A 6,882-nucleotide genomic window follows, 5' to 3' on the forward strand; every position below is an offset into this window, starting at 1 on the left:
GCAATTTCCTCCAATATTGAATGAAAAATCAATCCCAAAAGTAGTTTAGCAATTGTAGGTGACTTAAAAATCAATCTGTTCTGTTGCACTCACCAGCCACCAGGTACTTAACAGATTGTTGGGGTAACACCACTTGCGGCAAATATAACACTTCAACTTTATAACGAAGTATGTACAAGTGCAAATTAAAATTTTGAAATTTTACAAGAGTTACATGAAACGCCTCCATTTCAAATACGTAGAAATTGCGCCAATCTTAATTGCCCTAAGTTGCGCGTGTAATATTTATTTAGGAATGTCATTTGCACAATGCCAGATTATTACCTGAGCAGGTCGTAAGAGGTGAATAAGTTTAAGGGTGTGATTCAACCGCGTGTGATAATGGTAAAGCACGAAATATTGCTTATTCTTGATAATAAATCATGGCCATGGCAGTTCAAATTACGCAAACTAAACAGCCCTACACTGAATCTGCAATATCAATGTCTTGCAAATTGGGAATAAGCGGGCGAAGAAGGTTAAAGGAAAAATTTTTACCAAAATTGTAGGTTCTAATAGCATTCCAGTAAAAAGTAGCGTAGGACATAGTTATTTTGCTATCTTGTTTCTTCGTTAGTGTTAGTTTAAGCTAAAGAATGCAAAAAAATGCAGATAGTATCTTAGGAAATGAAGATTTTGAATTTGAACATCTCACTCTGTAATTTAATGTAAAGAAAACAAGCTCTAGAAAATATAGTGCGTGGAGATGGTGATGAACTTCATTAAATTCCGGCTTAGAGTTTTCAAATTATGTTATACAGGGTGTTACACGACCGTTCGAAAAAAAAAAATCGGGTTGTAGAGGGCATCAAAACAAGCACTTTTTCCAAATAAACCGAGGGTCCAACGTGGTTCGTTTGGGAGCCACCCCCCAAAGAGTGTTGAAATCTGCATTTCTTCTTTAATTTTTTTCTCAGCAACCATAAGAGTTACAAAGTCGGGTGGCATGTCTTTGAATATGTTTTTGGGTATGCTCTTTCCGATTTTGCAATTTTTTTTTCAAAATTCCTACCCCTAAAGGGCGCACCCCTAAACTAGGGTGCAAAAAAAATTCTGATTTCGACGAAATTTGGTATCTGGGGTTTTTTTTAACATGAAAATCACGAATCTGAAATTAGTTTTTGAAAATTCGAAAAAAAAAGTTCCACTGCAATTCTTGGCGGGACAACGAAAATAGAGATAATTCCACGAAATTTGTTGTGTACATACTAAGCGAGTTAAGGAACAAAACTGTCGAACAGTTTTTTAAAATAACTTTTCAAACAAAAGTTATACTCATTTGAATGTTGGTCCTTCGGGTCGCGAAGTGTCCAAAGCCTACTAGTAAGCCATAATTTCGCATGTGTTGGTTGACAATGTCGCAAAAACAAAAGATTAACGGTTTGAGTCGATATTTTGTTATTTGGAATTAATTCGGTCATTAAATGATTAAAAAATTCGATGTATCGATTAAAACACCTACCAAGGTATTTTAAAGCGCTGATCGATTGTTTATTATCTAAATAAGGTTTTGGAAGTTATTTTTCAACCTAAGATTATGAAAATTTTTGATCATAGTGAAAAAGTATCATACGGAAAGTGATTTGACTTTTTCCCCTACCTTATTTAGATAATAAACAATCGATCAGCGCTTTATCAGCGCTTTAAGATACCTTGGTAGGTGTTTTAATCGATACATCGAATTTTTTAATCATTTAATGACCGAATTAATTCAAAATAACAAAATATCGACTCAAACCGTTAATCTTTTGTTTTTGCGACATTGTCAACCAACACATGCGAAATTATGGCTTACTAGTAGGCTTGGGACACTTCGCGACCCGAAGGACCAACATTCAAATGAGTATAACTTTTGTTTGAAAAGTTATTTTAAAAAACTGTTCGACAGTTTTGTTCCTTAACTCGTTTAGTATGTACACAACAAATTTCGTGGAATTATCTCTATTTTCGTTGTCCCGCCAAGAATTGCAGTGGAACTTTTTTTTTCGAATTTTCAAAAACTAATTTCAGATTCGTGATTTTCATGTTAAAAAAACCCCAGATACCAAATTTCGTCGAAATCAGAATTTTTTTTTGCACCCTAGTTTAGGGGTGCGCCCTTTAGGGGTAGGAATTTTGAAAAAAAATTTGCAAAATCGGAAAGAGCATACCCAAAAACCTATTCAAAGACATGCCACCCGACTTTGTAACTCTTATGGTTGCTGAGAAAAAAATTAAAGAAGAAATGCAGATTTCAACACTCTTTGGGGGGTGGCTCCCAAACGAAACACGTTGGACCCTCGGTTTATTTGGAAAAAGTGCTTGTTTTGATGCCCTCTACAACCCGATTTTTTTTTTTCGAACGGTCGTGTAACACCCTGTATGTAAACTTTAAACTTTCTGCACTACAGTTAGCAAGCACCAATAGAAGCGCAACATATTTGTTGCTGTTGTCGTTGATTGGTCATACGTGTGTAGGCGGGCCAATTTTGTGGTGATTGTGAAAGCAAATGTCAATATGACAGCACCAGCCCGCACCGCACAACAAGGCAACGGCACCGCACTACCACCTATCTGAATGGGGCTTGTAGTCTAATAATATTGCTTATAGAAGGCTAGTTTGAATTCCATCAATTCCATATAGAAAAAGTAGGAAAATTCAAGAAAAACTTCAACTGTAAATGCCCAAGAGGTCAAATTTATTATTTCTATATTATGCAGCTATAAGGTCCCATCTACCTATACGGACTATAGGGAAACCATTGATTCTGTAAAACATTTTTTATTGAAAGTAGTCAAGATATTCTTAAAGAAATCGATCGGGGTAAATTAATTGCATGGAACGTTCGTGTATGTTATTTAATAAAACCTATATAAAGGAATGTTGTTTGTTTTCATTCTTTTAGAAATTGTATATTCATTTCAAAGGAGAATATTCCTTTGAATGAATTCAAGTTTTTACCTACAAGGTCTGTAATAGGGGTAAGTTAGAAGGAAATGTGGCCAAGGTAATGAAGGTGTAAGAAAAAGAGGAATTGGGTCTATGTTTTTATTAATATATTCGATCATTCCATGTAAATTTGTAATTATGTATTGTCTGCAGACAAAGTATAGCGCCAAGCATTGATTTTCAGATTTAAAACAGGCCAAACCTCCGTAATGGAAGGACATTAGAATTTGTTTTAGAACTAGCCGTCGGTTTAATAATTAGTGGTCAAAAAATTATCATTACGTTAGAAAATCAATTTTATTTTGCACGAAACTTGTAAAACATTGTTACAACTAACAGTGACACTTGATTCCTTTTCAGTATAGTTCTATTCAGAAGAAACAGCTGCCACGATAAAGCCCCCCCCCCCCCGCAGATAGATAAACGTAGCTGTTTTTAGATGGTCCATTGATTCTCTTTCTAAAAGAAATCGTTGATTTTTGTTTGTAGGCTGAATTGTTGCTGTAATGTAATAGGAACGCACTGCAGCATGTGAGTCAGATGAATTATTTTTGGCGAGTACTCTTTAGAGTCTTATAGGCAAAGCTTTTGCGAGTGTCTTGTTATCCATGCACAATAGGGAAATAAGCCGCCAGTCTCTTAAGTCTAATAGGCCTTCTCTTCGGTATAAAAGCGATAGTTGTGGTTCTCATCGGGTGTGGTAGAGTGGTATATTAAATTGAATCTTGGATCGGTGTAGAAAAACATCAGGATTTGATCAGTTCCTAACATCTGGCAATACCGAAAGACTGTCGAAAAGTGGACCCAATTGATTTGAACCAACCCCTTTGTGGCTGTGTAACTTGTGAAAGTGATTACCCAACTTTTAGCGCATTTTTGAAAAAAATACGCTATTATATTCGTTATGGCTGGCTCACCGGCTGTCCGGGTGAGATCTCAGCAACTACAATAGCTAGAGTCTTCAAATTTTCACTAAAAGCTTTCTGCTATAGTAGTAGATGTGCAGGCTCTAGTATATTTTGGGTTAGATTACTTGCGAGATCGACTTCGCGCTATTGAGTCGCGTGGCTAAAAATCGCCAATGTGGAAGCAGTCTGTAATGACACGAAATTTTGATATTATTTTAATTAGGATTTTGAATGGAATCTTCAAAATTTCTTCAAAATTCATACAACACTCTGATCGCGTATATATCGGTGCCACTATTCCTGCGCCACTAATTTGGCAAATCATAAAAAATTAAAAAAAGTTTATAGTAACTTTACCGAGCAAACACACTTACGTTTAAAACACGTTTTTAAAGCGCTTTGATAGTATAAATTCCGTATTGGCGATATACCATAGTATACGTTTTTGTGTAGACGAATTTTATACCTACGTTTAAAATACGATTTTTATACATAAATATAAACCATAGAGTTCACGTTCTCCGTTAATAATATAAATAACCGTTTTTCAGCATTCGTTTGATAAATGTATATAACGCCACTTTAATATAGCTTAGCATTGCGATGTCTGCGCATGCGCACACCTCATGTTTAAATGTTTAAAATATGCACTATGGTTGTCTTTAGTGGAAGAATCTTTTGTTCAAAAAAAACATATAAATAAATAAGAAAACTGACATTGTGCAGTCTGCGCATGCGCAATTTAATCGTGGAGATGTTCTTAGCTCAAGCTCAGGTGACAGAGCTATAAGCTACTAACTACAAAAAGGGCGAACTAAATATCGTGAAAAATGAAAACGTAAGTTAAGGCCTCGGAGGGACGGACGGACGGAGAATTAGGCATCAAATAAGGTACAATAATGAAAGTAGGTATTCTAAGTAATGGTTTGGAAGGGTTTTTATGTAAATTAGCAAATTGTCAAGAAATTAATGGTGGACATTTTCAACATCTAATAAAATAATTAAAATAATAAATTAGGTAAACAATAAAATGCTAAAACTTTGTATTCTTTAGTGTTTTATTTAATTGTAACATTTTTACTTTTTCTCCGAAAGAGTTAGGATGTGCTACATGAATTATGCGTAGAACTTGACACAGAATTTGGATACCTAATGGATTTATAAAAATGCTGTTCCATTAAAAAAATCAACTTTGGTATCAAAATCTACTTTTTGACGCACTCTGTATATTTCCTCTTTAGCGCAAAAAATGCACAAGAAAAAACTATGATAGACGTGTGCGACCCAACACCTGATTTTTAAATGAATTTGTTCCATATTTTAGCCGTTGTCTTCCCGTAACCCCTGATATAGCACATATTATGCAATTATGAATTATGAAATGAAATGAAATTATGAAAACTATTACCTACTTGTTACACGGCCGGGCGGATGAAAAAAGGACTGCAATAGTGCAAAATGCCTTTATTATTTATTTTGTTAAATTTAAAAAGTAAAACCCAGGGTAAAACCTTTGTGGGGAAACTATTGTCAGCCCAGCTTACTTACTTCCAAATGTTCCATAACATCACGTAGAATTTTATTAACTGCATGAGGATTACGGGCGCGCTCCTAATCAACGCTCAAGTTTGGGAACTTGAAACTTCTGTGATGGCTTCACTACTTCGTTTACCTAATTCTTGATTGTATACGTGTTACGGTTCTACTAATAATTGACTTAGTCTGTTGTACTTACCTATATTTCAGCTCATAACCGACATACTGCCTAATTTTCTTATTCTTCTTGTTCTTGTACAGCGCTGGTTTCTGGCACCTTGTTAGAACTTCATCGCATTCAATTTTCATACACCTTTTCATTTGCATTTGCACAGTTTACTATTTTGCCCATCTCCATTAAATTATATTTTGAACATCTATACTTATTTGATTCCGTACATCGCTATAAGCGGCAATTTGCCATTTTTTGGTCTTTGGTATGCATCTACATACAGTGAGTTTTTTTAAAATGCGAACATAGGAGTTTGCATGCAGTGTAATTTCTCTATGTTCGATTTTTAAAAAAACACATCAATCTATGAGGTGTGCGCGGTTCACATTCCCAAAACGCGCAACTTGTGTGACTATGAACAGCAACTCATAATCTTTATGATGAAGAGCACTCGGTAAGATTTTTTTAAAGAAGCCATGTGAGGCCATAGCAACTTTAGGATACATTTTTCTTAAACTTACGATAACTTGACTTCACATGGCACGCGCTGACATCACAATTCATTGTGAACCAACCTTCAATTATTTGTAGGTCATGTGCACCTGGTATTCTACTAATTTGATCTATTCAATACATAAATGAAGGAAATAAGAAAATAAATAACGAGAACAATTACAATAAATGTTCGAAGTGTCCTCCTTGACATTCTAAGCAATAACCTAACCGATTTCGTAATTAAATTGGACGGCGGTATTTTTAAAAATGTGACAGCTGTCAATTGTGTCTACTACTCATTTGAACTACTCAATAGGTTGAGGTGTTTTTTTTAAAATCGAACATAGGGAAATTACACTGCATGCAAACTCCTATGTTCGCATTTAAAAAAATTCACTGTATGCAGGTTACACACAGGGCGTCTATTTCAAAACAAACCGCCTATTGTAATTTGTAATTTTGCTAAACAAATCAAACAATGCAAAACAGAAAGCACTCTTATTTAGATATCTATAGGGAGCTCGTTTTCTAAATTTGAACTCGTACGATAAAGATTAAGGACGCCTCTTATGAAACCTATGTTTCTTAATTTATTATTCTAACACCAATGTTAATGCAAAATATTTATAATATCGTAAACCGCGCGTAAAGCGTAACGCGGATCTAGAAAAAACGGCATAGCGGTGTGACCCATCGGGTCATTGGGTTTGACCCATAGGCTTGTTACATGTGGCCTATGGGTCAACTCGTCCACGCGTTTGCCAGTTATGGTGTTCATAGACAGACAGACACCATCGATTCTC

The sequence above is a fragment of the Photinus pyralis genome, unplaced genomic scaffold (assembly GCF_008802855.1).
Source record: "Photinus pyralis isolate 1611_PpyrPB1 unplaced genomic scaffold, Ppyr1.3 Ppyr1.4_LG3a, whole genome shotgun sequence".
NCBI lineage: Eukaryota > Metazoa > Arthropoda > Insecta > Coleoptera > Lampyridae > Photinus > Photinus pyralis.